Source organism: Schistocerca americana, chromosome 4 (genome assembly GCF_021461395.2).
Source record: "Schistocerca americana isolate TAMUIC-IGC-003095 chromosome 4, iqSchAmer2.1, whole genome shotgun sequence".
NCBI lineage: Eukaryota > Metazoa > Arthropoda > Insecta > Orthoptera > Acrididae > Schistocerca > Schistocerca americana.
In genome coordinates, this window is record NC_060122.1 from 448321109 (window position 1) to 448333679 (window position 12571).

The 12571-nt window shown below is 41.3% G+C and overlaps 1 non-coding gene across 1 annotated transcript; it reads left to right on the forward strand.

The window, feature by feature from the left end:
• The first annotated feature begins 6095 nt into the window (after window positions 1-6095).
• Window positions 6096-6286, forward strand: LOC124614498. The gene has a single exon (XR_006979729.1). It is a non-coding gene; the product is annotated as a U2 spliceosomal RNA (small nuclear RNA).
• The last annotated feature ends 6285 nt before the right edge of the window (window positions 6287-12571 follow it).

A 12571-nucleotide genomic window follows, 5' to 3' on the forward strand; every position in this document is an offset into this window, starting at 1 on the left:
ACTGCTGTTTGTGTATGAGAAATCGGTTGGAAACTTTCCTTATGTCAGCACATTGTAGGTGTCGCCACGGGCGCCAGCCTTGTGTGAATGCTCTGAAAAGCTAATCATTTGCATATCACAGCATCTTCTTCCTATCGGTTAAATTTCGCGTCTGTAGCACGTCATCTTCGTGGTGTAGCAATTTTAATTGCCAGTAGTGTAATTCTGTTCACATTAAAGTTAAGAAAGGTATAGGTCTGCATCTATTTATTACCAGAACTATGCAGCTGATCACTTGCAAATGACCTGTGAAGTCGTGTATCACAGTTCATGGCAGAGTCAACAGATGGATCTGGTGTGAAGAGGTAGACACCTCTCATCCACCCTCTTTCTGTTGTTTTCTTTTTTTGCGATGACGCGCCCTCAGTTTGAAAACGCCGTTTGTTGCAGCTTTGCGGGAAGGCGACTGCCGTGTGGACTACGTGGGGAGTGTCCTGCGAAAATTCAGTATCAGTTACAGAGGATATACCCCACTCTTCCACAGGTGGCTCCTGAGAATCAACGGAAACGAAAACTGACGGTACGTCTGTTACTGTCACCACATGTTGCACTGACATGCTCTCCCCATCTGTGGCCGCAGAGGAAGGATACAGTACGTTACAGACTCAGGGATGCCCGACACGTCTGTCGATGTAGTGCGGAGCTCCGAAACAGGTCTATCCCCATGTGATTCCGAAGAGGCCGTCTCGGTCTCAGGAAACACATCGGACGGGGTGCTGGGCGCTTTAGAATCTTGAACAGCAACTGAGATGTTATCATCCAGTCTGAACTCAGGGAGGGAGCAGGCCTCCTCTAATGGAATCTTTTCAGCAGAGATTAGAAGGAAAGAGAAATCCTCTGACGCCTCACCATCTTGCATCCGTCTCCGCTTGTTTTGAAATGGAGGGGGTGGCGGCGTGGAGGCTACAGTGGCAAAGTCGCTACGCGTGGTTAACGGCAGAAATGCGCTGGGACCAGCATGCAATGGCTCTCGTTGCGCCACAGTAACTTGGTTAAACACAATGGTCATCACTTGGAGAACCAGGTCCGCTAAAATTAGCCGTTTACCATGTGTATTTTAAGAACAGTGACACGACACAGACACTTTATGTGGAGGTATCCACTCTCATTACATTTAAAACAGGTCCCTTCTTTTCTTGTGTAAATTGTCTGTACCGAGTATCCACACACTTGTAAATGAAAGGGGATATTCCGTTTGACCACCATGTCCACAGATCGAACTCCACTATAAACATGTAAACGACGTTGAGCGGACGACCGTTCCCGCCGTATATTCCGTCTGTGCCCAAACGGAAGCAGGGTGATCTTGAGGAAACTGTCATCAACTTTGGACTCGAGGTGGAGGGTTAAACACCTTCCGTGTTCGCCAGAACAACCATACTATTGGAGCCATCATGACGAGTAAAAGGGACATATTGACCGTGACACAAAAAGAGCCTGTCAGTCTGAAGTGCGTCTAGAAACTTGACATAAATCACACATGACTCAGAATCGAAGTAAGATATTTGAATCTGTTCTGACGTTTCCTCGATCGTAACTACAAGCCATTCATGAATTTCTAGCAAACTTGACTTCATATGGTGTATGAACTCGTCACAACTAAAACTGGTGGTACCTGTGTGTGGAATGTTGCTGGGATCCATGGACGACATCATGGAACAAGACAGTGTCACATCAGAATCGAGACAAAAAACAAGAGATGCTGGAAGACAAACTACGATGTGCTGTACACAATGACTCACACGCTCCTAGGACAAACAAGGAAGCTCTCACAGTACTACAATATAAGGGGAACAGGCAGAACCTACTCGCCCAATGTGCAAAGTAGGAATATTTGCCACAGAGGCAGTTCGGACCTTAAGAAGTGACCTCAACATTGATGAGGGAGAGGGGGAATGGGGGGAATGGATGGCCTTGAGAGGTGGCTTTGAGGGGGGGAGGAGGGGGGGAACACGCAACACTGTATGTGGGAAAGGGGATGTCCTGTAAACTGCACCCAGTGAAATTTGCCCCCAGAAAAGATTGAGGAAGGGTCCAGTAATCCCCCTATCCCATCTCTATGAGTTACCCGACAGCTAGAAGAGCCATGGGCCTGCCTCAGAATACCCTTAAAGGGTCCACCAAGCAGTCACATGTGTTGACACTCAGACAGACTGGTCGGCGGACACGTTAGATTGTCAATGGGCACCTTAGATGGAGTGTCGATGAAGAGGACTGGAGATGCTCAAACCAGAACTGTAATGCCTAAATTTTTACAACTGGAAGTGATTATAGTTCTTTTTTTATTTTCTGTTACATCAATAATAATTTATTTTTACTTAAGACCATATCTTCAGAAAACATGATATAAAACACTAAAACCAAATTATAAACATGGATATTAAAAATCGTACCTCTTCTACTGTACAAAGCATACTTCAAAATGAAACATTTCTCTATTGCCATGGATCAGCATACAGTACATGTAACGTGCATAACATGTTTTGTCATTCTAACAAAAAGGCCATTTTACATGTATACAGGGTGAATCAGAGCTTTACAACAATATTTTCCGATAATTTTGATATGACGGAACTGTGGTCTCCAGTTATTCATTGCAGAGTAGTTACATTTCTTTGATTTGTTATCCCTTGCATCGGTATTGCATTTAAAACATATGCACAACAATGAAAATGTCGACGGTATGTGCTGTGTATCTTGTCTGGAAACAAACCTGCTCCGTTTAGTCACGGTACTTGCTTCTTTTCTCTTGTCCCTCAAAGTTTGCATTCAGTATTGCTTGGTTCAGTCTCAGGTCGGTTTTACCAGTAGTATTAGTCGTACATTAACACTGATACCCAACAGTATGTATAAGTTAACTGATGAAAAATCATCTGATACGCGTCTCGTCTGTGGGTTCACTGGGATTAATGGAAAAACGGCACGACGACGGTATGCTCAACTGTTCCCGCAGCGATGGCAACGCCATAACAGCGGTTTCTCATGTGCACATAGGCGCCCACGAAAAAGCTGATTATTTCGTGTTATTAAGTTTTGGTGATTGTACGTTACAGCCTATTAAATCATAATTACATTATTACTTTGTAACTACCCACCGCAGATCACAGGTCCTTATACCGAAATACTCAGAACACGTTCCTGAAAAAACTTTGAAATTTTGTCGGTTAGTTCTGACTCACCTTATAGAGGTAACATGAGTTGTACATAGCTTTTTCTTCCACTCCTTGCACATCCTCTACATGTAACGTAAAACATAAAAACAATTTTCTTCAGAACAATAGTTCTACATCTATAACCACACTGCAAACCTCAATGAATTCTATGGCAGAGGGTACTTCTCATTGTTCCATTCACGTACAGAGTGTGGAAAGAATGATTCTTTTAACGCCTCAGTGGGTGCTGCAATTAATCTAAACTGTTTCTTGATCCCAATGGGACAGCCAACAGGAGGTTGTAGTATGTTCCTAGTTCCACCATTTAAATCTGGTTCTTAAAACTTACAAACTTTGCTTTCTCAGGATAGTTTTCCCCCATCTTCAAGCATATGCCAGTTCAGTTTCATCAGCATCTCCGTCACACTCTCCCACTGGTCAAACAAACCTGTGACCATTAGTACTGCCCTTCTCTTTTTTGTTGATTATTCCCTGTAGGTCCTATTTGGTATGGGTTCCACACACTTTAGCAATGCTGTAGGATGAGTCGCACGAATGTTCGTAAGCCGTTTCCGTTGTGTACTGATTGTATTTCCTTAGTATCATACCAATGAATCGAAGTACGATCTTTGTTTCGTGTATGACTAAGCCTATGTGATCATTCCCTGTTACACCCAGGTATTTGTATGAGTTCACCAACTCCAGTTGTGACTCATTGATAGTCATAGGAAGCCACATTGCTTTCCCGTTTTGTGAACTGCACAGTTTTACGTTTCTGAACATTTAGAGCAAGTTGTCAATCTTTTCGCCACTTTGAAATCATATCAATATCTAACTGAATATCTGTGTAGTCTTTTTTTTCAGATAGTAACATATTGCAGCTAACTTCATCATCTGTGAAAAGTCTGAGGTTATTACAATATTGTCTGCAAGGCCATTACTATACAATAGTAAAAGCATGGGTCCCAGCACACTTCCCTAGAGCACACTGTAATTTATTTGTAGTTCTGTTGATGACGCTTAATCCAAGGTAATATCTACATCCACTCTATCAAAACCTCCTCGGTCCAGTCACAAATTTTGCTTGGAACACCATACGATCGTATTTTGATAGTAACCATAGCTGTAGTACAGAGTCAAACGCTTTTTGGAAATCGACAAATACGACAACTACCTCTGAGCCTTGATCCATGGAGTTCAGGATTTCATGCAAAAAACTGTGAGTTACGTTTCACATGTTTCACATGAGTAGGAGCATAAAGAGAGTTATGGGACAGATTTAATTTGTTCAAGATGATGATCCTCCCCCCATCCCTCCTCTGGTGTAGATATGGTAGTGTCACCCTGATTACATCACACTTTTTACATCAAATTAATTAAGTAATTAATTAATTTAATTATCAGCTGATCACTTAATTACCCCCCTCCCCTCTGGGAAATCCTTGGGCTCTCCCCTTGGGCAGATCAAACCTGTTGTCCAGACCAGGACTCGAAACTGGCATAATTTTCATATCAAAATAATTGACTAATTAATTAAATTGATCCACTAAGTACGCCATCCCTCTCCAATCTGGAAAAATGGTGGGAAATTCAAAATTGGCAGGAAATTCAATATTAGAGAGATATTCAAGTTTTCGTGGTAAATTCGAATTTTCTTGTTAATTTCAAATACTAATCACATTGCATTGCAGATGACATAATAATAATAATAATATATTCATTATTTATAAAATACCAATTTGCATATCACTGGTGTGGAAAGACATAGGGTACTCTCATCTTTGGAATAGTGGTACAGCCTAACTGTGATATCACAATCCAAGATGACTGACCCAGAATGCTAGCCCACGCTAACTCCCTCCCTCCTGTTGGCAGAAAATTCAAGAATTGGTGGGAAATTCAAAAATCTGTAGGGAAATTCTAATTTTTCGCTCTGGCTGTGAGGCCAGCAAGTTGGGGAGGGGTGGTTGCCATTGATCCGACACTAAAGAGTAGGTCTAGCCTGTCTTATCAATAACTGCTGGATGTAGAGAGGATATTTTCGCTATTATTCTATCACTAGAGAGTTGTTCCAGCCAATGTAGCCAATAGCTCTAAATGGGAAATATGGATAATAATAACAGGACAGCAAACTATCGCTGATGTGCAGGGGAGTTACCCCCTGCCGATCTACAAGCGATCTGCTGATGAGAGGGACATACAGATGGGTAATAGTATTAGTGACAGTGGCCCACTGTCCCAGTGCTGCAATAAATTCATGCTCCCTATACACAGGAGTCATGCAGCAACAGTATTGGGGAATGAAATATACTTATACCTAATTATGAGTCGCAAGTCGCATCCTAGCCAACAGAAGCAGGGGAAATACATGATGCAATAATTTTTATGAGTATAGTACTCATTATCTTACTTGAATACGACATTTCATGACGGAAAATACTGGCCTGTCACCGCCAGGCTAATCCTGTACGTCTACCAAGTGTATTTGTGTGCCTAAAGAGTCGAATGGCTGGAACCTGTCTTTGTACCTGCTGGTTGTGACAGAATATGCCAAGGCGTCCAGTCAGCCAAGCGCTTGTACCACACCTGCCACTGGCCATGGGCTAGCATTGCTAACTCCTAGCACATGGCGAGACAAGCAGGCACAGCTTGGGTGTAGAGTTTTAACTGTTGGTCCACCCCTGACATCGACTCCTCAGTTTAAAAAATTCACTTTACCCAATCCGAGATGGGGATGTTGTTCTCCATACACTTTTAATTTCTCATCCAAAATGTAGATTCCTTCCTTTCATGCGTTTTACAGACAGGAGAAATACAGCATACACGTGTTTTCACGTCGGTAATGTATTGTTACTTGTTGATTCTTTGTGTGAAAATCTTGTACAATAGTATGGCACAGGCCATACTTCCTCTAAGTATTCTATGATCTAGTAAAAAGATCTGTTCATATCAGCTTAACCCCTGTTACGTCCTGCATCACAGGACTGGAATATTAAACTCATTTTTTATTCATGATGGACTGCCAAGAGCATATTCTAACTCTGTAACATGATGCCTCCTCACTTTCGAACTTTCTTTAGGTTGTCAAATGTCTCATCACGAAGGAAGTCTCTTAAGGCAGCCAAATAGTAGCCTAGAGAAATTGTAAATATCAGGTTAATACTACATATCACTTCATAAATTCGGTAACACAGGTGATTTTGTTACGATGACCGTCTCTCACTGTATGGGTGAGATCTTGAAATTTCGTTAAAAGATATCGCCACAACGAAAAAAACGTCTGATTACCACTCCATCTCATGAATCATATCCGTGGCGCTCTCCCTTTGCCTCCACCCTCCTGGCATCATATCATTGACCTTTAATTATTTATTTATTCTTCATATTTACAGTCTATTTTGTGAAAAGCTAAAAAAATCAAAGTGATGTCATCAGTGCAACATTGTCACATCTACACTAGGGGGCACTGGGACAGGTGAGGGGAGTGTCAGCCATCTTGAATAAATTAAAACTGTCCCAGAACTCTCTTTATTCCCCTACTCACATGGCTGAAGTTTTCAGAATCCATGCTGTTTAGCATGGAGGAGATATCACATTAGGTTTGAGCTCAGAATATTTTCTAAGAATCTACAACACATGGGTTTCACGTTTTATGGTTCACTTCAAATATACTTCTCGTGTATGGGAGCAACTTGTGCTTTCTTTCAACCACTGGGCACCATCTTCGGTTCAAGATATCTATGGTAGATTATGGTGAAAATGGGACTCACTCAGACATAAATTTGGGAAAGGATCTGATAGGGAATTCATCGAGTGCTGAAGCTTTCTTAAATTTTAGCTGTTTCAGCGTAAGATACACTTGAAAGACACACATCACGACTTACGTTAACATCATAGCTTACATATCAAAAATATAAAACTTTTTTAAGGTGACATAATATTTTTTATATTAAAGCAGAGTATGCATGGCAATGTTGCCAATGACAGTATAGTAAAAGGTAGTTACTAAATCCGGTTTTTCGAAATTCCTTCACCAAAGAAGACGAAGTGAATTGTCCAGAATTCGAATCAAGAGCTGCTGCCAACATGTGTAACTTAGGAGTAGATATCGTGCGTAAAGCGAAGAAACTCAAATCACATAGTAAAGGCAAGTCTTCCAGTCCAGACTGTATACCAGTTAGGTTCGTTTCAAAGTATGCTGATATATAGCTCCATATTTAGCGATCACATGCAACCCCTCGCTCGATGAAAGATCCGCACAAAAATACGGGAAAGTTACACAGATCACACCAACACTTAAGGAAGGAAATTGAAGTAATCCGCTCAATTACAGACGCATGTCACAGATGGCGATTTGCAGTAGGATTTTGGAATATAATTGTACTGTGCTCAAACGTTATGATTTACCTCCAGGAAATCAACCAACTGACAAACAGCTAACACGGATTCTGGAAATGTCGTTCTTATGAAACACAAATAGTCCTTTATTCTCATGAAGTAATGAGTGCTATCGACAGGGGGTCTCAAATTAGTTCCATATTTTTATATTTCCAGAAAGCTTTTGACACCGTTCCTCACAAGAAATTTCCAATTAAATAGCGTGCCTGTGGAATATCGCCCCAGTTATGTGACTGGTTTCGTGAGTTCCTCTCAGGAAGGTCAAAACTCGTAGAAACTGACAGAAAGTCACCGAGCAAAACAGAGGTAATATCTGGCGTTCACCAAGAAAGTTGGCGAGCCTCTATTGTTCCCTATCTATATAAACGACTTAGAGGACACTCTGAGCAGTCCACCTAGATAGTTTGTTGATGATGCTTTCATTTATTGTATTTCAAAGTTGTCAGGCGATCAAAACCAATTGCAAATGATTTAGACAAGATACCTGTATCGTCCGAGAAGCTGAAATTGACTCGAAATAATGAAAAAATATGAAGCCATCCACATGAATACTAAAATCAGTCTCCTAATTTTCGTTTACACGATAAATCACACGAATCTAAAGACTGTAAATTTGACCAAGTACTTAGGGATTACAATTACGAATAACTTGAATTGGAAACGTCACATAAAGACTATTGTGGGGAAATCAAACCAAAGGCTGCGATTCATTGGCAGAACACTTACAAAATGAAACAGTCTACCAAAAAGACTGCTTACATCACGCTTGTCCATCCTCCGCTAGAGTACTGGTGTACAGTATGAGATCCTCTCCAGACTGGACTGACAGAAAACATCAGAAGTCTAAAGTAGGGCACCTCATTTTGTGATATCGTGAAATAGGGGAGAGAGCGTCATGGATATGATACGCCATTTGGGGTGACAATCATTAAAACAAAGGCATTATTCGTTGCAGCGAGATCGTGTCACAAAATTTATGACTCCAACTTTCTCCCCCGATTGCAAAAATATTCTGTTGACACCAACCTACACAGGGAGAAATCAGAGCACATATAGGAAGCCTCAGGTATTCGTCTTTCCTAGGCACTGTTGGAGAGTGAAACGGCAGACAAATAGTGTGAAAGCGGTTTGATGAACGCTCTGCCGAGCACTTCAGTGTGAACTCCAGCCATGTACGAGTAGATGTAGATGTAGATATGCATAATAGAAGAAAGAAACGTAGGATATAAACATTAAAACAAGTAGAACCAGTGTCATATGCATGTGTAAGAGGAAATATCGTAGTGCGTTAAGTAGACAATTAGTGGCACTCTTGCTATCCTTCTGGCAGTAGCATATTTTGTTCACATTGGTCATTTGTGTGGTGGTGTCGACGCGGCTTTGACAGGGATGCATAGCACCCCACTGCAGCCAGAAGAAGTGGGCAAGTGAGGACTCGGGGTGCCAGTAGGCTGAGGCGTTGTGAGCGGGTAGTTTCGAGGTAAACCGGATGCAAATTTCACAGATTTCTGGTTGGGTGCAAATTTCATTAGGTGAAATTTTCATATATCCTGAAAGGGTGACTTTGAGGATGTGGGGAGAATTGTAGCAACAGTGCAGCCTGTGCTGGTTCTCCCCTTTGCGCACTATTTTCTACAATGGATTTTCGATGTTTATAATAAAGGAGTAGCATAGTTGAAGATAAAATTTTCCATTCTGTTTTCTCACATCCTGGTTTTGGCAGTACAACACCTGCACCCAAATCTGACTGTGACAAAAATAAAGGGTATTCACAATAGTTTGCAGTGAAACTTTGTTTCCAGTTCCCACAAGGAAATTGTTGACTCACTGCACGTCTTACATATTGTTAAAGCTATGGCAATAAAGGCTCTGTTAAAAGAGGTCCCTCTTCCACTGCTCACACGTCATGCTTTTTTCCCTCCTGACCAGGTCTTTGATGCATGGAATATTTCCCGCTGTCTTTACAATCTCAGTCTCTTGAACTGAAGTAAAGCTCCAAGTAACAGGAACATTTTTCTTTATGACACTGGAATATGACTCTTACCCTTATAATTAGCCATCTGTGAACCAGTGGTTTGATGTCTATTTTTTCTTCGTATCTTCCTACAACACCGTGGTAAGTATTCTAATTTCTGCTAATTCCTGCATTATTTTTGTCAACCGTCCCCAACGTTGAAGACTAACTACTGCTGAAAACAGAAGCGTATATGGGAGAATTTGTTCTGCCTCCTGCAACAGGATTTTAGAAATTCTGCTGATTCCTTGTGGCAAGTACCATTCCCTGGATTAGTAGCACATCCACACAATTTTGTATATCTTATTGCCACACCTCAATTCAAATACATGTAGTTATTCCATAACTTTTAACTACTGCCTGCTAAAGTTCAAACTGCCAGAAGTTGCAAATTCTATAGATTCACTTAACAATGTTACACAGATGAAATTAAAAAGAATAGAAAAATAATCATAAAAATATTTAGTATTATGTAACTGCAAACATGTTTGGTACTAATAATGACTGTGAATTCAGGAAGTTGACAGTTGCGTGTTTTCATTAGGAACAAACCCGGCTTTCCTATGGATGAAAACTGAAATCGGGGTTATTCGACTAGGTGAACCTTCATCCCAATTACAAAAATAACATAACACAAACTCCTTTTATTTTACTATCAGTCGTAGGTAAACGCATCTGAAATATTCCTGTAGAGAGTAACGGTTTACCAAGAGAAAAGCCTTGAACTTGGACATCTCATTACCCTGTAATCCAACAGCATGATTCATTCATCTCAACTAGACACATGTTAGTCTTAACTGAATCATTATTAAACACTCCTACACTGACACCTGCAACACACATGGCCACCCTCCAATATGCTCTTCTTCTGAGCTCAGGTGGCTATAAGGGGGGAAAATCAGATTTGTTCCACCTCCATTTCTTCTTTTCATCTTTCCTCAAGTCACTGACATAGACAGATCCAGAATTGTTCTGGAAAAGACAGTCCCGTGGGCATGAGGTCTTCTTCCATGTGGCCTCTGCTCCCATCCACCAAGCTCATGGATCTCCTTGCCCAAGCATCGGCAAAATCGACAGTCATTACTATAGTATACGATATGAGGTTAGCCACTGCTCCATCTCTCACAACACTGCCTGTTTCAGCGTAATCCATATACAGGGTGTTACAAAAAGGTACGGCCAAACTTTCAGGAAACATTCCTCACACACAAACAAAGAAAATACGTCATGTGGACATGTGACCGGAAACGCTTACTTTCCATGTTAGAGCTCATTTTATTACTTCTCTTCAAACCACATTAATCATGAAATGGAAACACACAGCAACAGAACGTACCAGCGTGACTTCAAACACTTTGTTACAGGAAATGTTCAAAATGTCCTCCGTTAGCGAGGATGCATGCAGCCACCCTCCGTCGCATGGAATCCCTGATGCGCTGATGCAGCCCTGGAGAATGGCGTATTGTATCACAGCCGTCCACAATACGAGCACGAAGAGTCTCTACCTTTGGTACCGGGGTTGCGTAGACAAGAGCTTTCAAATGCCCCCATAAATGAAAGTCAAGAGCGTTGAGGTCAGGAGAGCGTGGAGGCCATGGAATTGGTCCGCCTCTACCAATCCATCGGTCAGCGAGTCTTTTGTTGAGAAGCGTACGAACACTTCAACTGAAATGTGGAGGAGCTCCATCGTGTATGAACCACATGTTGTGTCGTACTTGGAAAGGCACATGTTCTAGCAGCACAGGTAGAGTATCCCGTATGAAATCATGATAACGTGCTCCATTGAGCGTAGGTGGAAGAAACTAAAATGAGCTCTAACATGGAAATTAAGCGTTTCCGGACACATGTCCACATAACATCTTTTCTTTATTTGTGTGTGAGGAATGTTTCCTGAAAGTTGGGCCGTACCTTTTCGTAACACCCTGTATATTACAAAAATGGCTGTATGTAGATGTGTGTGTGTGTGTGTGTGTGTGTGTGTGTGTGTGTGTGTGTGTGTGTGCGCGCGTGTGTTCCACATTGCATCGTAAACCACTGGACCAATTTCGAGTAAACTTGGTACATATATCGCTTATTGTCAGGCAACAGTCGCTGTTGGGGTAAGAACTAAGCTATCTCTCATATTTCAGGAGATACGTCGACACAAACATGAGATGCATGAAAAACTGCTGCACTATGCATGATGTTTAAATGTATTAGTTGTGTCCTACTCACTGTATTTCCAATAAATTTCGAAGTTAGTATCCAAATATGCCACTAAATGTAGCAAGAAAAGTATTTCATCATATCAAAGACAGTTCAGGAGATCTGACGTCATAAACAATGTAATGCGTGAAAAACTGCCGCATTAAATTTATTACTTCTTTTCTACTATCTCTATTCACAATACATTGTGCAGACAGTATCCACATATGTCGCTGAATGTACCTACGAAATTATATCATTGCATGACTCATACATCATGAGGTATGACGTCATAAACACTCAGATGCGTAAAGACTGTTGTATCATGCATGACGTTTAAATTCGTCACCTCTTTGCTGCTAAATCTTTTCGCACTCTATTCGCATTATATTTCACTGACAGCATCCACATACGCCGCTGGATGTATCTACACATAACTCAAGAGGTGTGACGTCATAATCATTAAATACGATAAAAAGTGCAGCAGCAAGCGTGAAGTTTTAATACATGTATTCTTTATCACTAAGATACTCACACAGTCGACTCAACTAATGAAAATCCCTGACGTCTGCCAGCGCTTCTGACAGTTTTCAACTGCGAAGCCCAAATGGATGTAGGCGGAAACGATAGCTGTCTATAGAGTTATGAAGAGGCGTTGCCATAAAGAAGTTAGAAAAATCGCGTTCTAGACGGGCAAAGCAGCTGCATACAGAATACAGAAACTGTTTGGGGTCACTTTTCTTAATTTTGACACTGTACTTATACATTTGTACATTATGTATAT